Source organism: Ambystoma mexicanum, chromosome 4q (assembly GCF_040938575.1).
Source record: "Ambystoma mexicanum isolate Mex_15411 chromosome 4q, UKY_AmexF1_1, whole genome shotgun sequence".
Classification (NCBI taxonomy): domain Eukaryota; kingdom Metazoa; phylum Chordata; class Amphibia; order Caudata; family Ambystomatidae; genus Ambystoma; species Ambystoma mexicanum.
In genome coordinates, this window is record NC_090928.1 from 526,813,714 (window position 1) to 526,835,960 (window position 22,247).

Consider the following 22,247-nt stretch of genomic DNA (forward strand, 5'->3'; position numbering starts at 1 on the left):
CTATCCCTGCACTGCCGCTTTCCACAGATAGGATGCTGTGTAATCATAGGCTCTGGTGGAGTTTGGAAAGAAAATACACATCAGCCAGAGGCAGAAATAGTCTAAGAAAGTATCAAACACAATTACCAGTCAATATCAGAACGCATTGAAGAATATCAGGAAATAGCCGATTAAACCTGTGTGGAAAAAAGTCTTATTTGTGTTTTCTCCACTTTATTTTATAGTAAGATGATACATACTTTTTCTTCTACAGTGAATACATTAAGGTGTGGTATTGCCCCATTACACATCATCCAGACATGCATTCATATATTGCATGTTAACAATGAAAATATTGCAAATATTGTAAAGAGACTTTCAATTTCTATTTTTTTGGTCAAAAAGCACTAAAATTTTAGTTGTTTTCGCCCAACGTGGGGCTCAAACCCACGACCCTGAGATTAAGAGTCTCATGCTCTACCGACTGAGCTAGCCGGGCTCCTTTGGATGCCTATAGTTTTCTTCCCTATCCCTGCACTGCCGTTTTCCACAGATAGGATGTATTTTTTTGGTCAAAAAGTCCTACAATTTTAGTTGTTTTTGCCCAACGTGGGGCTCGAACCCACAACCCTGAGATTAAGAGTCTCATGCTCTACCGACTGAGCTAGCCGGGCTCCTTTGGATACCTATAGTTTTCTTCCCTATCCCTGCACTGCCGTTTTCCACAGATAGGATGCTGTGTAATCATAGGCTCTGGTGGAGTTTGGAAAGAAAATACACATCAGCCAGAGGCAGAAATAGTCTAAGAAAGTATCAAACACAATTACCAGTCAATATCAGAACGCATTGAGGAATATCAGGAAATAGCCGATTAAACCTGTGTGGAAAAAAGTCTTATTTGTGTTTTCTCCACTTTATTTTATAGTAAGATGATACATACTTTTTCTTTTACAGTGAATACATTAAGGTGTGGTATTGCCCCATTACACATCATCCAGACATGCATTCATATATTGCATGTTAACAATGAAAATATTGCAAATATTGTAAAGAGACTTTCAATTTCTATTTTTTTGGTCAAAAAGCACTAAAATTTTAGTTGTTTTCGCCCAACGTGGGGCTCGAACCCACGACCCTGAGATTAAGAGTCTCATGCTCTACCGACTGAGCTAGCCGGGCTCCTTTGGATGCCTATAGTTTTCTTCCCTATCCCTGCACTGCCGTTTTCCACAGATAGGATGCTGTGTAATCATAGGCTCTGGTGGAGTTTGGAAAGAAAATACACATCAGCCAGAGGCAGAAATAGTCTAAGAAAGTATCAAACACAATTACCAGTCAATATCAGAACGCATTGAAGAATATCAGGAAATAGCCGATTAAACCTGTGTGGAAAAAAGTCTTATTTGTGTTTTCTCCACTTTATTTTATAGTAAGATGATACATACTTTTTCTTCTACAGTGAATACATTAAGGTGTGGTATTGCCCCATTACACATCATCCAGACATGCATTCATATATTGCATGTTAACAATGAAAATATTGCAAATATTGTAAAGAGACTTTCAATTTCTATTTTTTTGGTCAAAAAGCACTAAAATTTTAGTTGTTTTCGCCCAACGTGGGGCTCAAACCCATGACCCTGAGATTAAGAGTCTCATGCTCTACCGACTGAGCTAGCCGGGCTCCTTTGGATGCCTATAGTTTTCTTCCCTATCCCTGCACTGCCGTTTTCCACAGATAGGATGCTGTGTAATCATAGGCTCTGGTGGAGTTTGGAAAGAAAATACACATCAGCCAGAGGCAGAAATAGTCTAAGAAAGTATCAAACACAATTACCAGTCAATATCAGAACGCATTGAAGAATATCAGGAAATAGCCGATTAAACCTGTGTGGAAAAAAGTCTTATTTGTGTTTTCTCCACTTTATTTTATAGTAAGATGATACATACTTTTTCTTCTACAGTGAATACATTAAGGTGTGGTATTGCCCCATTACACATCATCCAGACATGCATTCATATATTGCATGTTAACAATGAAAATATTGCAAATATTGTAAAGAGACTTTCAATTTCTATTTTTTTGGTCAAAAAGCACTACAATTTTAGTTGTTTTCGCCCAACGTGGGGCTCAAACCCACGACCCTGAGATTAAGAGTCTCATGCTCTACCGACTGAGCTAGCCGGACTCCTTTGGATGCCTATAGTTTTCTTCCCTATCCCTGCACTGCCGTTTTCCACAGATAGGATGCTGTGTAATCATAGGCTCTGGTGGAGTTTGGAAAGAAAATACACATCAGCCAGAGGCAGAAATAGTCTAAGAAAGTATCAAACACAATTACCAGTCAATATCCGAACGCATTGAAGAATATCAGGAAATAGCCGATTAAACCTGTGTGGAAAAAAGTCTTATTTGTGTTTTCTCCACTTTATTTTATAGTAAGATGATACATACTTTTTCTTTTACAGTGAATACATTAAGGTGTGGTATTGCCCCATTACACATCATCCAGACATGCATTCATATATTGCATGTTAACAATGAAAATATTGCAAATATTGTAAAGAGACTTTCAATTTCTATTTTTTTGGTCAAAAAGCACTAAAATTTTAGTTGTTTTCGCCCAACGTGGGGCTCGAACCCACGACCCTGAGATTAAGAGTCTCATGCTCTACCGACTGAGCTAGCCGGGCTCCTTTGGATGCCTATAGTTTTCTTCCCTATCCCTGCACTGCCGTTTTCCACAGATAGGATGCTGTGTAATCATAGGCTCTGGTGGAGTTTGGAAAGAAAATACACATCAGCCAGAGGCAGAAATAGTCTAAGAAAGTATCAAACACAATTACCAGTCAATATCAGAACGCATTGAAGAATATCAGGAAATAGCCGATTAAACCTGTGTGGAAAAAAGTCTTATTTGTGTTTTCTCCACTTTATTTTATAGTAAGATGATACATACTTTTTCTTCTACAGTGAATACATTAAGGTGTTGTATTGCCCCATTACACATCATCCAGACATGCATTCATATATTGCATGTTAACAATGAAAATATTGCAAATATTGTAAAGAGACTTTCAATTTCTATTTTTTTGGTCAAAAAGCACTACAATTTTAGTTGTTTTCACCCAACGTGGGGCTCGAACCCACGACCCTGAGATTAAGAGTCTCATGCTCTACCGACTGAGCTAGCCGGGCTCCTTTGGATGCCTATAGTTTTCTTCCCTATCCCTGCACTGCCGTTTTCCACAGATAGGATGCTGTGTAATCATAGGCTCTGGTGGAGTTTGGAAAGAAAATACACATCAGCCAGAGGCAGAAATAGTCTAAGAAAGTATCAAACACAATTACCAGTCAATATCAGAACGCATTGAAGAATATCAGGAAATAGCCGATTAAACCTGTGTGGAAAAAAGTCTTATTTGTGTTTTCTCCACTTTATTTTATAGTAAGATGATACATACTTTTTCTTCTACAGTGAATACATTAAGGTGTGGTATTGCCCCATTACACATCATCCAGACATGCATTCATATATTGCATGTTAACAATGAAAATATTGCAAATATTGTAAAGAGACTTTCAATTTCTATTTTTTTGGTCAAAAAGCACTAAAATTTTAGTTGTTTTCGTCCAACGTGGGGCTCAAACCCACGACCCTGAGATTAAGAGTCTCATGCTCTACCGACTGAGCTAGCCGGGCTCCTTTGGGTGCCTATAGTTTTCTTCCCTATCCCTGCACTGCCGTTTTCCACAGATAGGATGCTGTGTAATCATAGGCTCTGGTGGAGTTTGGAAAGAAAATACACATCAGCCAGAGGCAGAAATAGTCTAAGAAAGTATCAAACACAATTACCAGTCAATATCCGAACGCATTGAAGAATATCAGGAAATAGCCGATTAAACCTGTGTGGAAAAAAGTCTTATTTGTGTTTTCTCCACTTTATTTTATAGTAAGATGATACATACTTTTTCTTTTACAGTGAATACATTAAGGTGTGGTATTGCCCCATTACACATCATCCAGACATGCATTCATATATTGCATGTTAACAATGAAAATATTGCAAATATTGTAAAGAGACTTTCAATTTCTATTTTTTTGGTCAAAAAGCACTAAAATTTTAGTTGTTTTCGCCCAACGTGGGGCTCGAACCCACGACCCTGAGATTAAGAGTCTCATGCTCTACCGACTGAGCTAGCCGGGCTCCTTTGGATGCCTATAGTTTTCTTCCCTATCCCTGCACTGCCGTTTTCCACAGATAGGATGCTGTGTAATCATAGGCTCTGGTGGAGTTTGGAAAGAAAATACACATCAGCCAGAGGCAGAAATAGTCTAAGAAAGTATCAAACACAATTACCAGTCAATATCAGAACGCATTGAAGAATATCAGGAAATAGCCGATTAAACCTGTGTGGAAAAAAGTCTTATTTGTGTTTTCTCCACTTTATTTTATAGTAAGATGATACATACTTTTTCTTCTACAGTGAATACATTAAGGTGTGGTATTGCCCCATTACACATCATCCAGACATGCATTCATATATTGCATGTTAACAATGAAAATATTGCAAATATTGTAAAGAGACTTTCAATTTCTATTTTTTTGGTCAAAAAGCACTACAATTTTAGTTGTTTTCGCCCAACGTGGGGCTCGAACCCACGACCCTGAGATTAAGAGTCTCATGCTCTACCGACTGAGCTAGCCGGGCTCCTTTGGATGCCTATAGTTTTCTTCCCTATCCCTGCACTGCCGTTTTCCACAGATAGGATGCTGTGTAATCATAGGCTCTGGTGGAGTTTGGAAAGAAAATACACATCAGCCAGAGGCAGAAATAGTCTAAGAAAGTATCAAACACAATTACCAGTCAATATCAGAACGCATTGAAGAATATCAGGAAATAGCCGATTAAACCTGTGTGGAAAAAAGTCTTATTTGTGTTTTCTCCACTTTATTTTATAGTAAGATGATACATACTTTTTCTTCTACAGTGAATACATTAAGGTGTGGTATTGCCCCATTACACATCATCCAGACATGCATTCATATATTGCATGTTAACAATGAAAATATTGCAAATATTGTAAAGAGACTTTCAATTTCTATTTTTTTGGTCAAAAAGCACTAAAATTTTAGTTGTTTTCGCCCAACGTGGGGCTCAAACCCACGACCCTGAGATTAAGAGTCTCATGCTCTACCGACTGAGCTAGCCGGGCTCCTTTGGATGCCTATAGTTTTCTTCCCTATCCCTGCACTGCCGTTTTCCACAGATAGGATGCTGTGTAATCATAGGCTCTGGTGGAGTTTGGAAAGAAAATACACATCAGCCAGAGGCAGAAATAGTCTAAGAAAGTATCAAACACAATTACCAGTCAATATCAGAACGCATTGAAGAATATCAGGAAATAGCCGATTAAACCTGTGTGGAAAAAAGTCTTATTTGTGTTTTCTCCACTTTATTTTATAGTAAGATGATACATACTTTTTCTTCTACAGTGAATACATTAAGGTGTGGTATTGCCCCATTACACATCATCCAGACATGCATTCATATATTGCATGTTAACAATGAAAATATTGCAAATATTGTAAAGAGACTTTCAATTTCTATTTTTTTGGTCAAAAAGCACTAAAATTTTAGTTGTTTTCGCCCAACGTGGGGCTCAAACCCACGACCCTGAGATTAAGAGTCTCATGCTCTACCGACTGAGCTAGCCGGGCTCCTTTGGATGCCTATAGTTTTCTTCCCTATCCCTGCACTGCCGTTTTCCACAGATAGGATGCTGTGTAATCATAGGCTCTGGTGGAGTTTGGAAAGAAAATACACATCAGCCAGAGGCAGAAATAGTCTAAGAAAGTATCAAACACAATTACCAGTCAATATCCGAACGCATTGAAGAATATCAGGAAATAGCCGATTAAACCTGTGTGGAAAAAAGTCTTATTTGTGTTTTCTCCACTTTATTTTATAGTAAGATGATACATACTTTTTCTTTTACAGTGAATACATTAAGGTGTGGTATTGCCCCATTACACATCATCCAGACATGCATTCATATATTGCATGTTAACAATGAAAATATTGCAAATATTGTAAAGAGACTTTCAATTTCTATTTTTTTGGTCAAAAAGCACTAAAATTTTAGTTGTTTTCGCCCAACGTGGGGCTCGAACCCACGACCCTGAGATTAAGAGTCTGAGCTAGCCGGGCTCCTTTGGATACCTATAGTTTTCTTCCCTATCCCTGCACTGCCGTTTTCCACAGATAGGATGCTGTGTAATCATAGGCTCTGGTGGAGTTTGGAAAGAAAATACACATCAGCCAGAGGCAGAAATAGTCTAAGAAAGTATCAAACACAATTACCAGTCAATATCAGAACGCATTGAGGAATATCAGGAAATAGCCGATTAAACCTGTGTGGAAAAAAGTCTTATTTGTGTTTTCTCCACTTTATTTTATAGTAAGATGATACATACTTTTTCTTTTACAGTGAATACATTAAGGTGTGGTATTGCCCCATTACACATCATCCAGACATGCATTCATATATTGCATGTTAACAATGAAAATATTGCAAATATTGTAAAGAGACTTTCAATTTCTATTTTTTTGGTCAAAAAGCACTAAAATTTTAGTTGTTTTCGCCCAACGTGGGGCTCGAACCCACGACCCTGAGATTAAGAGTCTCATGCTCTACCGACTGAGCTAGCCGGGCTCCTTTGGATGCATATAGTTTTCTTCCCTATCCCTGCACTGCCGTTTTCCACAGATAGGATGCTGTGTAATCATAGGCTCTGGTGGAGTTTGGAAAGAAAATACACATCAGCCAGAGGCAGAAATAGTCTAAGAAAGTATCAAACACAATTACCAGTCAATATCAGAACGCATTGAAGAATATCAGGAAATAGCCGATTAAACCTGTGTGGAAAAAAGTCTTATTTGTGTTTTCTCCACTTTATTTTATAGTAAGATGATACATACTTTTTCTTCTACAGTGAATACATTAAGGTGTGGTATTGCCCCATTACACATCATCCAGACATGCATTCATATATTGCATGTTAACAATGAAAATATTGCAAATATTGTAAAGAGACTTTCAATTTCTATTTTTTTGGTCAAAAAGCACTAAAATTTTAGTTGTTTTCGCCCAACGTGGGGCTCAAACCCACGACCCTGAGATTAAGAGTCTCATGCTCTACCGACTGAGCTAGCCGGGCTCCTTTGGATGCCTATAGTTTTCTTCCCTATCCCTGCACTGCCGTTTTCCACAGATAGGATGTATTTTTTTGGTCAAAAAGTCCTACAATTTTAGTTGTTTTTGCCCAACGTGGGGCTCGAACCCATAACCCTGAGATTAAGAGTCTCATGCTCTACCGACTGAGCTAGCCGGGCTCCTTTGGATACCTATAGTTTTCTTCCCTATCCCTGCACTGCCGTTTTCCACAGATAGGATGCTGTGTAATCATAGGCTCTGGTGGAGTTTGGAAAGAAAATACACATCAGCCAGAGGCAGAAATAGTCTAAGAAAGTATCAAACACAATTACCAGTCAATATCAGAACGCATTGAGGAATATCAGGAAATAGCCGATTAAACCTGTGTGGAAAAAAGTCTTATTTGTGTTTTCTCCACTTTATTTTATAGTAAGATGATACATACTTTTTCTTTTACAGTGAATACATTAAGGTGTGGTATTGCCCCATTACACATCATCCAGACATGCATTCATATATTGCATGTTAACAATGAAAATATTGCAAATATTGTAAAGAGACTTTCAATTTCTATTTTTTTGGTCAAAAAGCACTAAAATTTTAGTTGTTTTCGCCCAACGTGGGGCTCGAACCCACGACCCTGAGATTAAGAGTCTCATGCTCTACCGACTGAGCTAGCCGGGCTCCTTTGGATGCCTATAGTTTTCTTCCCTATCCCTGCACTGCCGTTTTCCACAGATAGGATGCTGTGTAATCATAGGCTCTGGTGGAGTTTGGAAAGAAAATACACATCAGCCAGAGGCAGAAATAGTCTAAGAAAGTATCAAACACAATTACCAGTCAATATCAGAACGCATTGAAGAATATCAGGAAATAGCCGATTAAACCTGTGTGGAAAAAAGTCTTATTTGTGTTTTCTCCACTTTATTTTATAGTAAGATGATACATACTTTTTCTTCTACAGTGAATACATTAAGGTGTGGTATTGCCCCATTACACATCATCCAGACATGCATTCATATATTGCATGTTAACAATGAAAATATTGCAAATATTGTAAAGAGACTTTCAATTTCTATTTTTTTGGTCAAAAAGCACTAAAATTTTAGTTGTTTTCGCCCAACGTGGGGCTCAAACCCACGACCCTGAGATTAAGAGTCTCATGCTCTACCGACTGAGCTAGCCGGGCTCCTTTGGATGCCTATAGTTTTCTTCCCTATCCCTGCACTGCCGTTTTCCACAGATAGGATGCTGTGTAATCATAGGCTCTGGTGGAGTTTGGAAAGAAAATACACATCAGCCAGAGGCAGAAATAGTCTAAGAAAGTATCAAACACAATTACCAGTCAATATCAGAACGCATTGAAGAATATCAGGAAATAGCCGATTAAACCTGTGTGGAAAAAAGTCTTATTTGTGTTTTCTCCACTTTATTTTATAGTAAGATGATACATACTTTTTCTTCTACAGTGAATACATTAAGGTGTGGTATTGCCCCATTACACATCATCCAGACATGCATTCATATATTGCATGTTAACAATGAAAATATTGCAAATATTGTAAAGAGACTTTCAATTTCTATTTTTTTGGTCAAAAAGCACTAAAATTTTAGTTGTTTTCGCCCAACGTGGGGCTCAAACCCACGACCCTGAGATTAAGAGTCTCATGCTCTACCGACTGAGCTAGCCGGACTCCTTTGGATGCCTATAGTTTTCTTCCCTATCCCTGCACTGCCGTTTTCCACAGATAGGATGCTGTGTAATCATAGGCTCTGGTGGAGTTTGGAAAGAAAATACACATCAGCCAGAGGCAGAAATAGTCTAAGAAAGTATCAAACACAATTACCAGTCAATATCCGAACGCATTGAAGAATATCAGGAAATAGCCGATTAAACCTGTGTGGAAAAAAGTCTTATTTGTGTTTTCTCCACTTTATTTTATAGTAAGATGATACATACTTTTTCTTTTACAGTGAATACATTAAGGTGTGGTATTGCCCCATTACACATCATCCAGACATGCATTCATATATTGCATGTTAACAATGAAAATATTGCAAATATTGTAAAGAGACTTTCAATTTCTATTTTTTTGGTCAAAAAGCACTAAAATTTTAGTTGTTTTCGCCCAACGTGGGGCTCGAACCCACGACCCTGAGATTAAGAGTCTCATGCTCTACCGACTGAGCTAGCCGGGCTCCTTTGGATGCCTATAGTTTTCTTCCCTATCCCTGCACTGCCGTTTCCACAGATAGGATGCTGTGTAATCATAGGCTCTGGTGGAGTTTGGAAAGAAAATACACATCAGCCAGAGGCAGAAATAGTCTAAGAAAGTATCAAACACAATTACCAGTCAATATCAGAACGCATTGAAGAATATCAGGAAATAGCCGATTAAACCTGTGTGGAAAAAAGTCTTATTTGTGTTTTCTCCACTTTATTTTATAGTAAGATGATACATACTTTTTCTTCTACAGTGAATACATTAAGGTGTGGTATTGCCCCATTACACATCATCCAGACATGCATTCATATATTGCATGTTAACAATGAAAATATTGCAAATATTGTAAAGAGACTTTCAATTTCTATTTTTTTGGTCAAAAAGCACTACAATTTTAGTTGTTTTCGCCCAACGTGGGGCTCGAACCCACGACCCTGAGATTAAGAGTCTCATGCTCTACCGACTGAGCTAGCCGGGCTCCTTTGGATGCCTATAGTTTTCTTCCCTATCCCTGCACTGCCGTTTTCCACAGATAGGATGCTGTGTAATCATAGGCTCTGGTGGAGTTTGGAAAGAAAATACACATCAGCCAGAGGCAGAAATAGTCTAAGAAAGTATCAAACACAATTACCAGTCAATATCAGAACGCATTGAAGAATATCAGGAAATAGCCGATTAAACCTGTGTGGAAAAAAGTCTTATTTGTGTTTTCTCCACTTTATTTTATAGTAAGATGATACATACTTTTTCTTCTACAGTGAATACATTAAGGTGTGGTATTGCCCCATTACACATCATCCAGACATGCATTCATATATTGCATGTTAACAATGAAAATATTGCAAATATTGTAAAGAGACTTTCAATTTCTATTTTTTTGGTCAAAAAGCACTAAAATTTTAGTTGTTTTCGCCCAACGTGGGGCTCAAACCCACGACCCTGAGATTAAGAGTCTCATGCTCTACCGACTGAGCTAGCCGGGCTCCTTTGGGTGCCTATAGTTTTCTTCCCTATCCCTGCACTGCCGTTTTCCACAGATAGGATGCTGTGTAATCATAGGCTCTGGTGGAGTTTGGAAAGAAAATACACATCAGCCAGAGGCAGAAATAGTCTAAGAAAGTATCAAACACAATTACCAGTCAATATCCGAACGCATTGAAGAATATCAGGAAATAGCCGATTAAACCTGTGTGGAAAAAAGTCTTATTTGTGTTTTCTCCACTTTATTTTATAGTAAGATGATACATACTTTTTCTTTTACAGTGAATACATTAAGGTGTGGTATTGCCCCATTACACATCATCCAGACATGCATTCATATATTGCATGTTAACAATGAAAATATTGCAAATATTGTAAAGAGACTTTCAATTTCTATTTTTTTGGTCAAAAAGCACTAAAATTTTAGTTGTTTTCGCCCAACGTGGGGCTCGAACCCACGACCCTGAGATTAAGAGTCTCATGCTCTACCGACTGAGCTAGCCGGGCTTCTTTGGATGCCTATAGTTTTCTTCCCTATCCCTGCACTGCCGTTTTCCACAGATAGGATGCTGTGTAATCATAGGCTCTGGTGGAGTTTGGAAAGAAAATACACATCAGCCAGAGGCAGAAATAGTCTAAGAAAGTATCAAACACAATTACCAGTCAATATCAGAACGCATTGAAGAATATCAGGAAATAGCCGATTAAACCTGTGTGGAAAAAAGTCTTATTTGTGTTTTCTCCACTTTATTTTATAGTAAGATGATACATACTTTTTCTTCTACAGTGAATACATTAAGGTGTGGTATTGCCCCATTACACATCATCCAGACATGCATTCATATATTGCATGTTAACAATGAAAATATTGCAAATATTGTAAAGAGACTTTCAATTTCTATTTTTTTGGTCAAAAAGCACTACAATTTTAGTTGTTTTCGCCCAACGTGGGGCTCGAACCCACGACCCTGAGATTAAGAGTCTCATGCTCTACCGACTGAGCTAGCCGGGCTCCTTTGGATGCCTATAGTTTTCTTCCCTATCCCTGCACTGCCGTTTTCCACAGATAGGATGCTGTGTAATCATAGGCTCTGGTGGAGTTTGGAAAGAAAATACACATCAGCCAGAGGCAGAAATAGTCTAAGAAAGTATCAAACACAATTACCAGTCAATATCAGAACGCATTGAAGAATATCAGGAAATAGCCGATTAAACCTGTGTGGAAAAAAGTCTTATTTGTGTTTTCTCCACTTTATTTTATAGTAAGATGATACATACTTTTTCTTCTACAGTGAATACATTAAGGTGTGGTATTGCCCCATTACACATCATCCAGACATGCATTCATATATTGCATGTTAACAATGAAAATATTGCAAATATTGTAAAGAGACTTTCAATTTCTATTTTTTTGGTCAAAAAGCACTACAATTTTAGTTGTTTTCGCCCAACGTGGGGCTCGAACCCACGACCCTGAGATTAAGAGTCTCATGCTCTACCGACTGAGCTAGCCGGGCTCCTTTGGATGCCTATAGTTTTCTTCCCTATCCCTGCACTGCCGTTTTCCACAGATAGGATGCTGTGTAATCATAGGCTCTGGTGGAGTTTGGAAAGAAAATACACATCAGCCAGAGGCAGAAATAGTCTAAGAAAGTATCAAACACAATTACCAGTCAATATCAGAACGCATTGAAGAATATCAGGAAATAGCCGATTAAACCTGTGTGGAAAAAAGTCTTATTTGTGTTTTCTCCACTTTATTTTATAGTAAGATGATACATACTTTTTCTTCTACAGTGAATACATTAAGGTGTGGTATTGCCCCATTACACATCATCCAGACATGCATTCATATATTGCATGTTAACAATGAAAATATTGCAAATATTGTAAAGAGACTTTCAATTTCTATTTTTTTGGTCAAAAAGCACTAAAATTTTAGTTGTTTTCGCCCAACGTGGGGCTCAAACCCACGACCCTGAGATTAAGAGTCTCATGCTCTACCGACTGAGCTAGCCGGGCTCCTTTGGGTGCCTATAGTTTTCTTCCCTATCCCTGCACTGCCGTTTTCCACAGATAGGATGCTGTGTAATCATAGGCTCTGGTGGAGTTTGGAAAGAAAATACACATCAGCCAGAGGCAGAAATAGTCTAAGAAAGTATCAAACACAATTACCAGTCAATATCCGAACGCATTGAAGAATATCAGGAAATAGCCGATTAAACCTGTGTGGAAAAAAGTCTTATTTGTGTTTTCTCCACTTTATTTTATAGTAAGATGATACATACTTTTTCTTTTACAGTGAATACATTAAGGTGTGGTATTGCCCCATTACACATCATCCAGACATGCATTCATATATTGCATGTTAACAATGAAAATATTGCAAATATTGTAAAGAGACTTTCAATTTCTATTTTTTTGGTCAAAAAGCACTAAAATTTTAGTTGTTTTCGCCCAACGTGGGGCTCGAACCCACGACCCTGAGATTAAGAGTCTCATGCTCTACCGACTGAGCTAGCCGGGCTTCTTTGGATGCCTATAGTTTTCTTCCCTATCCCTGCACTGCCGTTTTCCACAGATAGGATGCTGTGTAATCATAGGCTCTGGTGGAGTTTGGAAAGAAAATACACATCAGCCAGAGGCAGAAATAGTCTAAGAAAGTATCAAACACAATTACCAGTCAATATCAGAACGCATTGAAGAATATCAGGAAATAGCCGATTAAACCTGTGTGGAAAAAAGTCTTATTTGTGTTTTCTCCACTTTATTTTATAGTAAGATGATACATACTTTTTCTTCTACAGTGAATACATTAAGGTGTGGTATTGCCCCATTACACATCATCCAGACATGCATTCATATATTGCATGTTAACAATGAAAATATTGCAAATATTGTAAAGAGACTTTCAATTTCTATTTTTTTGGTCAAAAAGCACTACAATTTTAGTTGTTTTCGCCCAACGTGGGGCTCGAACCCACGACCCTGAGATTAAGAGTCTCATGCTCTACCGACTGAGCTAGCCGGGCTCCTTTGGATGCCTATAGTTTTCTTCCCTATCCCTGCACTGCCGTTTTCCACAGATAGGATGCTGTGTAATCATAGGCTCTGGTGGAGTTTGGAAAGAAAATACACATCAGCCAGAGGCAGAAATAGTCTAAGAAAGTATCAAACACAATTACCAGTCAATATCAGAACGCATTGAAGAATATCAGGAAATAGCCGATTAAACCTGTGTGGAAAAAAGTCTTATTTGTGTTTTCTCCACTTTATTTTATAGTAAGATGATACATACTTTTTCTTTTACAGTGAATACATTAAGGTGTGGTATTGCCCCATTACACATCATCCAGACATGCATTCATATATTGCATGTTAACAATGAAAATATTGCAAATATTGTAAAGAGACTTTCAATTTCTATTTTTTTGGTCAAAAAGCACTAAAATTTTAGTTGTTTTCGCCCAACGTGGGGCTCGAACCCACGACCCTGAGATTAAGAGTCTCATGCTCTACCGACTGAGCTAGCCGGGCTCCTTTGGATGCCTATAGTTTTCTTCCCTATCCCTGCACTGCCGTTTTCCACAGATAGGATGCTGTGTAATCATAGGCTCTGGTGGAGTTTGGAAAGAAAATACACATCAGCCAGAGGCAGAAATAGTCTAAGAAAGTATCAAACACAATTACCAGTCAATATCAGAACGCATTGAAGAATATCAGGAAATAGCCGATTAAACCTGTGTGGAAAAAAGTCTTATTTGTGTTTTCTCCACTTTATTTTATAGTAAGATGATACATACTTTTTCTTCTACAGTGAATACATTAAGGTGTGGTATTGCCCCATTACACATCATCCAGACATGCATTCATATATTGCATGTTAACAATGAAAATATTGCAAATATTGTAAAGAGACTTTCAATTTCTATTTTTTTGGTCAAAAAGCACTACAATTTTAGTTGTTTTCGCCCAACGTGGGGCTCGAACCCACGACCCTGAGATTAAGAGTCTCATGCTCTACCGACTGAGCTAGCCGGGCTCCTTTGGATGCCTATAGTTTTCTTCCCTATCCCTGCACTGCCGTTTTCCACAGATAGGATGCTGTGTAATCATAGGCTCTGGTGGAGTTTGGAAAGAAAATACACATCAGCCAGAGGCAGAAATAGTCTAAGAAAGTATCAAACACAATTACCAGTCAATATCAGAACGCATTGAAGAATATCAGGAAATAGCCGATTAAACCTGTGTGGAAAAAAGTCTTATTTGTGTTTTCTCCACTTTATTTTATAGTAAGATGATACATACTTTTTCTTCTACAGTGAATACATTAAGGTGTGGTATTGCCCCATTACACATCATCCAGACATGCATTCATATATTGCATGTTAACAATGAAAATATTGCAAATATTGTAAAGAGACTTTCAATTTCTATTTTTTTGGTCAAAAAGCACTAAAATTTTAGTTGTTTTCGCCCAACGTGGGGCTCAAACCCACGACCCTGAGATTAAGAGTCTCATGCTCTACCGACTGAGCTAGCCGGGCTCCTTTGGGTGCCTATAGTTTTCTTCCCTATCCCTGCACTGCCGTTTTCCACAGATAGGATGCTGTGTAATCATAGGCTCTGGTGGAGTTTGGAAAGAAAATACACATCAGCCAGAGGCAGAAATAGTCTAAGAAAGTATCAAACACAATTACCAGTCAATATCCGAACGCATTGAAGAATATCAGGAAATAGCCGATTAAACCTGTGTGGAAAAAAGTCTTATTTGTGTTTTCTCCACTTTATTTTATAGTAAGATGATACATACTTTTTCTTTTACAGTGAATACATTAAGGTGTGGTATTGCCCCATTACACATCATCCAGACATGCATTCATATATTGCATGTTAACAATGAAAATATTGCAAATATTGTAAAGAGACTTTCAATTTCTATTTTTTTGGTCAAAAAGCACTAAAATTTTAGTTGTTTTCGCCCAACGTGGGGCTCGAACCCACGACCCTGAGATTAAGAGTCTCATGCTCTACCGACTGAGCTAGCCGGGCTTCTTTGGATGCCTATAGTTTTCTTCCCTATCCCTGCACTGCCGTTTTCCACAGATAGGATGCTGTGTAATCATAGGCTCTGGTGGAGTTTGGAAAGAAAATACACATCAGCCAGAGGCAGAAATAGTCTAAGAAAGTATCAAACACAATTACCAGTCAATATCAGAACGCATTGAAGAATATCAGGAAATAGCCGATTAAACCTGTGTGGAAAAAAGTCTTATTTGTGTTTTCTCCACTTTATTTTATAGTAAGATGATACATACTTTTTCTTCTACAGTGAATACATTAAGGTGTGGTATTGCCCCATTACACATCATCCAGACATGCATTCATATATTGCATGTTAACAATGAAAATATTGCAAATATTGTAAAGAGACTTTCAATTTCTATTTTTTTGGTCAAAAAGCACTACAATTTTAGTTGTTTTCGCCCAACGTGGGGCTCGAACCCACGACCCTGAGATTAAGAGTCTCATGCTCTACCGACTGAGCTAGCCGGGCTCCTTTGGATGCCTATAGTTTTCTTCCCTATCCCTGCACTGCCGTTTTCCACAGATAGGATGCTGTGTAATCATAGGCTCTGGTGGAGTTTGGAAAGAAAATACACATCAGCCAGAGGCAGAAATAGTCTAAGAAAGTATCAAACACAATTACCAGTCAATATCAGAACGCATTGAAGAATATCAGGAAATAGCCGATTAAACCTGTGTGGAAAAAAGTCTTATTTGTGTTTTCTCCACTTTATTTTATAGTAAGATGATACATACTTTTTCTTCTACAGTGAATACATTAAGGTGTGGTATTGCCCCATTACACATCATCCAGACATGCATTCATATATTGCATGTTAACAATGAAAATATTGCAAATATTGTAAAGAGACTTTCAATTTCTATTTTTTTGGTCAAAAAGCACTAAAATTTTAGTTGTTTTCGCCCAACGTGGGGCTCAAACCCACGACCCTGAGATTAAGAGTCTCATGCTCTACCGACTGAGCTAGCCGGGCTCCTTTGGATGCCTATAGTTTTCTTCCCTATCCCTGCACTGCCGTTTTCCACAGATAGGATGCTGTGTAATCATAGGCTCTGGTGGAGTTTGGAAAGAAAATACACATCAGCCAGAGGCAGAAATAGTCTAAGAAAGTATCAAACACAATTACCAGTCAATATCCGAACGCATTGAAGAATATCAGGAAATAGCCGATTAAACCTGTGTGGAAAAAAGTCTTATTTGTGTTTTCTCCACTTTATTTTATAGTAAGATGATACATACTTTTTCTTTTACAGTGAATACATTAAGGTGTGGTATTGCCCCATTACACATCATCCAGACATGCATTCATATATTGCATGTTAACAATGAAAATATTGCAAATATTGTAAAGAGACTTTCAATTTCTATTTTTTTGGTCAAAAAGCACTAAAATTTTAGTTGTTTTCGCCCAACGTGGGGCTCGAACCCACGACCCTGAGATTAAGAGTCTCATGCTCTACCGACTGAGCTAGCCGGGCTTCTTTGGATGCCTATAGTTTTCTTCCCTATCCCTGCACTGCCGTTTTCCACAGATAGGATGCTGTGTAATCATAGGCTCTGGTGGAGTTTGGAAAGAAAATACACATCAGCCAGAGGCAGAAATAGTCTAAGAAAGTATCAAACACAATTACCAGTCAATATCAGAACGCATTGAAGAATATCAGGAAATAGCCGATTAAACCTGTGTGGAAAAAAGTCTTATTTGTGTTTTCTCCACTTTATTTTATAGTAAGATGATACATACTTTTTCTTCTACAGTGAATACATTAAGGTGTGGTATTGCCCCATTACACATCATCCAGACATGCATTCATATATTGCATGTTAACAATGAAAATATTGCAAATATTGTAAAGAGACTTTCAATTTCTATTTTTTTGGTCAAAAAGCACTACAATTTTAGTTGTTTTCGCCCAACGTGGGGCTCGAACCCACGACCCTGAGATTAAGAGTCTCATGCTCTACCGACTGAGCTAGCCGGGCTCCTTTGGATGCCTATAGTTTTCTTCCCTATCCCTGCACTGCCGTTTTCCACAGATAGGATGCTGTGTAATCATAGGCTCTGGTGGAGTTTGGAAAGAAAATACACATCAGCCAGAGGCAGAAATAGTCTAAGAAAGTATCAAACACAATTACCAGTCAATATCAGAACGCATTGAAGAATATCAGGAAATAGCCGATTAAACCTGTGTGGAAAAAAGTCTTATTTGTGTTTTCTCCACTTTATTTTATAGTAAGATGATACATACTTTTTCTTCTACAGTGAATACATTAAGGTGTGGTATTGCCCCATTACACATCATCCAGACATGCATTCATATATTGCATGTTAACAATGAAAATATTGCAAATATTGTAAAGAGACTTTCAATTTCTATTTTTTTGGTCAAAAAGCACTAAAATTTTAGTTGTTTTCGCCCAACGTGGGGCTCAAACCCACGACCCTGAGATTAAGAGTCTCATGCTCTACCGACTGAGCTAGCCGGGCTCCTTTGGATGCCTATAGTTTTCTTCCCTATCCCTGCACTGCCGTTTTCCACAGATAGGATGCTGTGTAATCATAGGCTCTGGTGGAGTTTGGAAAGAAAATACACATCAGCCAGAGGCAGAAATAGTCTAAGAAAGTATCAAACACAATTACCAGTCAATATCCGAACGCATTGAAGAATATCAGGAAATAGCCGATTAAACCTGTGTGGAAAAAAGTCTTATTTGTGTTTTCTCCACTTTATTTTATAGTAAGATGATACATACTTTTTCTTTTACAGTGAATACATTAAGGTGTGGTATTGCCCCATTACACATCATCCAGACATGCATTCATATATTGCATGTTAACAATGAAAATATTGCAAATATTGTAAAGAGACTTTCAATTTCTATTTTTTTGGTCAAAAAGCACTACAATTTTAGTTGTTTTCGCCCAACGTGGGGCTCGAACCCACGACCCTGAGATTAAGAGTCTCATGCTCTACCGACTGAGCTAGCCGGGCTTCTTTGGATGCCTATAGTTTTCTTCCCTATCCCTGCACTGCCGTTTTCCACAGATAGGATGCTGTGTAATCATAGGCTCTGGTGGAGTTTGGAAAGAAAATACACATCAGCCAGAGGCAGAAATAGTCTAAGAAAGTATCAAACACAATTACCAGTCAATATCAGAACGCATTGAAGAATATCAGGAAATAGCCGATTAAACCTGTGTGGAAAAAAGTCTTATTTGTGTTTTCTCCACTTTATTTTATAGTAAGATGATACATACTTTTTCTTCTACAGTGAATACATTAAGGTGTGGTATTGCCCCATTACACATCATCCAGACATGCATTCATATATTGCATGTTAACAATGAAAATATTGCAAATATTGTAAAGAGACTTTCAATTTCTATTTTTTTGGTCAAAAAGCACTACAATTTTAGTTGTTTTCGCCCAACGTGGGGCTCGAACCCACGACCCTGAGATTAAGAGTCTCATGCTCTACCGACTGAGCTAGCCGGGCTCCTTTGGATGCCTATAGTTTTCTTCCCTATCCCTGCACTGCCGTTTTCCACAGATAGGATGCTGTGTAATCATAGGCTCTGGTGGAGTTTGGAAAGAAAATACACATCAGCCAGAGGCAGAAATAGTCTAAGAAAGTATCAAACACAATTACCAGTCAATATCAGAACGCATTGAAGAATATCAGGAAATAGCCGATTAAACCTGTGTGGAAAAAAGTCTTATTTGTGTTTTCTCCACTTTATTTTATAGTAAGATGATACATACTTTTTCTTTTACAGTGAATACATTAAGGTGTGGTATTGCCCCATTACACATCATCCAGACATGCATTCATATATTGCATGTTAACAATGAAAATATTGCAAATATTGTAAAGAGACTTTCAATTTCTATTTTTTTGGTCAAAAAGCACTAAAATTTTAGTTGTTTTCGCCCAACGTGGGGCTCGAACCCACGACCCTGAGATTAAGAGTCTCATGCTCTACCGACTGAGCTAGCCGGGCTCCTTTAGATGCCTATAGTTTTCTTCCCTATCCCTGCACTGCCGTTTTCCACAGATAGGATGCTGTGTAATCATAGGCTCTGGTGGAGTTTGGAAAGAAAATACACATCAGCCAGAGGCAGAAATAGTCTAAGAAAGTATCAAACACAATTACCAGTCAATATCAGAACGCATTGAAGAATATCAGGAAATAGCCGATTAAACCTGTGTGGAAAAAAGTCTTATTTGTGTTTTCTCCACTTTATTTTATAGTAAGATGATACATACTTTTTCTTCTACAGTGAATACATTAAGGTGTGGTATTGCCCCATTACACATCATCCAGACATGCATTCATATATTGCATGTTAACAATGAAAATATTGCAAATATTGTAAAGAGACTTTCAATTTCTATTTTTTTGGTCAAAAAGCACTACAATTTTAGTTGTTTTCGCCCAACGTGGGGCTCGAACCCACGACCCTGAGATTAAGAGTCTCATGCTCTACCGACTGAGCTAGCCAGGCTCCTTTGGATGCCTATAGTTTTCTTCCCTATCCCTGCACTGCCGTTTTCCACAGATAGGATGCTGTGTAATCATAGGCTCTGGTGGAGTTTGGAAAGAAAATACACATCAGCCAGAGGCAGAAATAGTCTAAGAAAGTATCAAACACAATTACCAGTCAATATCAGAACGCATTGAAGAATATCAGGAAATAGCCGATTAAACCTGTGTGGAAAAAAGTCTTATTTGTGTTTTCTCCACTTTATTTTATAGTAAGATGATACATACTTTTTCTTCTACAGTGAATACATTAAGGTGTGGTATTGCCCCATTACACATCATCCAGACATGCATTCATATATTGCATGTTAACAATGAAAATATTGCAAATATTGTAAAGAGACTTTCAATTTCTATTTTTTTGGTCAAAAAGCACTACAATTTTAGTTGTTTTCGCCCAACGTGGGGCTCGAACCCACGACCCTGAGATTAAGAGTCTCATGCTCTACCGACTGAGCTAGCCGGGCTCCTTTGGATGCCTATAGTTTTCTTCCCTATCCCTGCACTGCCGTTTTCCACAGATAGGATGCTGTGTAATCATAGGCTCTGGTGGAGTTTGGAAAGAAAATACACATCAGCCAGAGGCAGAAATAGTCTAAGAAAGTATCAAACACAATTACCAGTCAATATCAGAACGCATTGAAGAATATCAGGAAATAGCCGATTAAACCTGTGTGGAAAAAAGTCTTATTTGTGTTTTCTCCACTTTATTTTATAGTAAGATGATACATACTTTTTCTTTTACAGTGAATACATTAAGGTGTGGTATTGCCCCATTACACATCATCCAGACATGCATTCATATATTGCATGTTAACAATGAAAATATTGCAAATATTGTAAAGAGACTTTCAATTTCTATTTTTTTGGTCAAAAAGCACTAAAATTTTAGTTGTTTTCGCCCAACGTGGGGCTCGAACCCACGACCCTGAGATTAAGAGTCTCATGCTCTACCGACTGAGCTAGCCGGGCTCCTTTGGATGCCTATAGTTTTCTTCCCTATCCCTGCACTGCCGTTTTCCACAGATAGGATGCTGTGTAATCATAGGCTCTGGTGGAGTTTGGAAAGAAAATACACATCAGCCAGAGGCAGAAATAGTCTAAGAAAGTATCAAACACAATTACCAGTCAATATCAGAACGCATTGAAGAATATCAGGAAATAGCCGATTAAACCTGTGTGGAAAAAAGTCTTATTTGTGTTTTCTCCACTTTATTTTATAGTAAGATGATACATACTTTTTCTTCTACAGTGAATACATTAAGGTGTGGTATTGCCCCATTACACATCATCCAGACATGCATTCATATATTGCATGTTAACAATGAAAATATTGCAAATATTGTAAAGAGACTTTCAATTTCTATTTTTTTGGTCAAAAAGCACTACAATTTTAGTTGTTTTCGCCCAACGTGGGGCTCGAACCCACGACCCTGAGATTAAGAGTCTCATGCTCTACCGACTGAGCTAGCCGGGCTCCTTTGGATGCCTATAGTTTTCTTCCCTATCCCTGCACTGCCGTTTTCCACAGATAGGATGCTGTGTAATCATAGGCTCTGGTGGAGTTTGGAAAGAAAATACACATCAGCCAGAGGCAGAAATAGTCTAAGAAAGTATCAAACACAATTACCAGTCAATATCAGAACGCATTGAAGAATATCAGGAAATAGCCGATTAAACCTGTGTGGAAAAAAGTCTTATTTGTGTTTTCTCCACTTTATTTTATAGTAAGATGATACATACTTTTTCTTCTACAGTGAATACATTAAGGTGTGGTATTGCCCCATTACACATCATCCAGACATGCATTCATATATTGCATGTTAACAATGAAAATATTGCAAATATTGTAAAGAGACTTTCAATTTCTATTTTTTTGGTCAAAAAGCACTAAAATTTTAGTTGTTTTCGCCCAACGTGGGGCTCAAACCCACGACCCTGAGATTAAGAGTCTCATGCTCTACCGACTGAGCTAGCCGGGCTCCTTTGGGTGCCTATAGTTTTCTTCCCTATCCCTGCACTGCCGTTTTCCACAGATAGGATGCTGTGTAATCATAGGCTCTGGTGGAGTTTGGAAAGAAAATACACATCAGCCAGAGGCAGAAATAGTCTAAGAAAGTATCAAACACAATTACCAGTCAATATCCGAACGCATTGAAGAATATCAGGAAATAGCCGATTAAACCTGTGTGGAAAAAAGTCTTATT

The 22,247-nt window shown here is 38.1% G+C and overlaps 25 non-coding genes across 25 annotated transcripts; all 25 read right to left on the reverse strand.

Moving 5' to 3' along the window:
* Positions 1-1,085: 1,085 nt before the first annotated feature.
* TRNAK-CUU (transfer RNA lysine (anticodon CUU)) lies at positions 1,086-1,158 on the reverse strand. Its single transcript has one exon. It is a non-coding gene; the product is annotated as a tRNA-Lys (tRNA).
* A 1,442-nt stretch (positions 1,159-2,600) lies between these two features.
* On the reverse strand, positions 2,601-2,673 carry TRNAK-CUU (transfer RNA lysine (anticodon CUU)). The gene has a single exon. It is a non-coding gene; the product is annotated as a tRNA-Lys (tRNA).
* Positions 2,674-4,115: 1,442 nt separating this feature from the next.
* Positions 4,116-4,188, reverse strand: TRNAK-CUU (transfer RNA lysine (anticodon CUU)). Its single transcript has one exon. It is a non-coding gene; the product is annotated as a tRNA-Lys (tRNA).
* A 432-nt stretch (positions 4,189-4,620) lies between these two features.
* TRNAK-CUU (transfer RNA lysine (anticodon CUU)) lies at positions 4,621-4,693 on the reverse strand. The gene has a single exon. It is a non-coding gene; the product is annotated as a tRNA-Lys (tRNA).
* Positions 4,694-6,625: 1,932 nt separating this feature from the next.
* On the reverse strand, positions 6,626-6,698 carry TRNAK-CUU (transfer RNA lysine (anticodon CUU)). Its single transcript has one exon. It is a non-coding gene; the product is annotated as a tRNA-Lys (tRNA).
* Positions 6,699-7,810: 1,112 nt separating this feature from the next.
* On the reverse strand, positions 7,811-7,883 carry TRNAK-CUU (transfer RNA lysine (anticodon CUU)). The gene has a single exon. It is a non-coding gene; the product is annotated as a tRNA-Lys (tRNA).
* Positions 7,884-9,325: 1,442 nt separating this feature from the next.
* TRNAK-CUU (transfer RNA lysine (anticodon CUU)) lies at positions 9,326-9,398 on the reverse strand. The gene has a single exon. It is a non-coding gene; the product is annotated as a tRNA-Lys (tRNA).
* Positions 9,399-9,829: 431 nt separating this feature from the next.
* TRNAK-CUU (transfer RNA lysine (anticodon CUU)) lies at positions 9,830-9,902 on the reverse strand. Its single transcript has one exon. It is a non-coding gene; the product is annotated as a tRNA-Lys (tRNA).
* A 937-nt stretch (positions 9,903-10,839) lies between these two features.
* On the reverse strand, positions 10,840-10,912 carry TRNAK-CUU (transfer RNA lysine (anticodon CUU)). Its single transcript has one exon. It is a non-coding gene; the product is annotated as a tRNA-Lys (tRNA).
* A 432-nt stretch (positions 10,913-11,344) lies between these two features.
* TRNAK-CUU (transfer RNA lysine (anticodon CUU)) lies at positions 11,345-11,417 on the reverse strand. The gene has a single exon. It is a non-coding gene; the product is annotated as a tRNA-Lys (tRNA).
* Positions 11,418-11,849: 432 nt separating this feature from the next.
* Positions 11,850-11,922, reverse strand: TRNAK-CUU (transfer RNA lysine (anticodon CUU)). The gene has a single exon. It is a non-coding gene; the product is annotated as a tRNA-Lys (tRNA).
* Positions 11,923-12,859: 937 nt separating this feature from the next.
* Positions 12,860-12,932, reverse strand: TRNAK-CUU (transfer RNA lysine (anticodon CUU)). Its single transcript has one exon. It is a non-coding gene; the product is annotated as a tRNA-Lys (tRNA).
* A 432-nt stretch (positions 12,933-13,364) lies between these two features.
* Positions 13,365-13,437, reverse strand: TRNAK-CUU (transfer RNA lysine (anticodon CUU)). Its single transcript has one exon. It is a non-coding gene; the product is annotated as a tRNA-Lys (tRNA).
* Positions 13,438-13,869: 432 nt separating this feature from the next.
* On the reverse strand, positions 13,870-13,942 carry TRNAK-CUU (transfer RNA lysine (anticodon CUU)). The gene has a single exon. It is a non-coding gene; the product is annotated as a tRNA-Lys (tRNA).
* A 432-nt stretch (positions 13,943-14,374) lies between these two features.
* TRNAK-CUU (transfer RNA lysine (anticodon CUU)) lies at positions 14,375-14,447 on the reverse strand. The gene has a single exon. It is a non-coding gene; the product is annotated as a tRNA-Lys (tRNA).
* A 937-nt stretch (positions 14,448-15,384) lies between these two features.
* On the reverse strand, positions 15,385-15,457 carry TRNAK-CUU (transfer RNA lysine (anticodon CUU)). The gene has a single exon. It is a non-coding gene; the product is annotated as a tRNA-Lys (tRNA).
* A 432-nt stretch (positions 15,458-15,889) lies between these two features.
* Positions 15,890-15,962, reverse strand: TRNAK-CUU (transfer RNA lysine (anticodon CUU)). Its single transcript has one exon. It is a non-coding gene; the product is annotated as a tRNA-Lys (tRNA).
* A 937-nt stretch (positions 15,963-16,899) lies between these two features.
* TRNAK-CUU (transfer RNA lysine (anticodon CUU)) lies at positions 16,900-16,972 on the reverse strand. The gene has a single exon. It is a non-coding gene; the product is annotated as a tRNA-Lys (tRNA).
* A 432-nt stretch (positions 16,973-17,404) lies between these two features.
* TRNAK-CUU (transfer RNA lysine (anticodon CUU)) lies at positions 17,405-17,477 on the reverse strand. The gene has a single exon. It is a non-coding gene; the product is annotated as a tRNA-Lys (tRNA).
* A 937-nt stretch (positions 17,478-18,414) lies between these two features.
* Positions 18,415-18,487, reverse strand: TRNAK-CUU (transfer RNA lysine (anticodon CUU)). The gene has a single exon. It is a non-coding gene; the product is annotated as a tRNA-Lys (tRNA).
* A 432-nt stretch (positions 18,488-18,919) lies between these two features.
* TRNAK-CUU (transfer RNA lysine (anticodon CUU)) lies at positions 18,920-18,992 on the reverse strand. Its single transcript has one exon. It is a non-coding gene; the product is annotated as a tRNA-Lys (tRNA).
* Positions 18,993-19,424: 432 nt separating this feature from the next.
* On the reverse strand, positions 19,425-19,497 carry TRNAK-CUU (transfer RNA lysine (anticodon CUU)). The gene has a single exon. It is a non-coding gene; the product is annotated as a tRNA-Lys (tRNA).
* Positions 19,498-20,434: 937 nt separating this feature from the next.
* TRNAK-CUU (transfer RNA lysine (anticodon CUU)) lies at positions 20,435-20,507 on the reverse strand. The gene has a single exon. It is a non-coding gene; the product is annotated as a tRNA-Lys (tRNA).
* A 432-nt stretch (positions 20,508-20,939) lies between these two features.
* TRNAK-CUU (transfer RNA lysine (anticodon CUU)) lies at positions 20,940-21,012 on the reverse strand. The gene has a single exon. It is a non-coding gene; the product is annotated as a tRNA-Lys (tRNA).
* A 432-nt stretch (positions 21,013-21,444) lies between these two features.
* TRNAK-CUU (transfer RNA lysine (anticodon CUU)) lies at positions 21,445-21,517 on the reverse strand. The gene has a single exon. It is a non-coding gene; the product is annotated as a tRNA-Lys (tRNA).
* Positions 21,518-22,247: the final 730 nt, after the last annotated feature.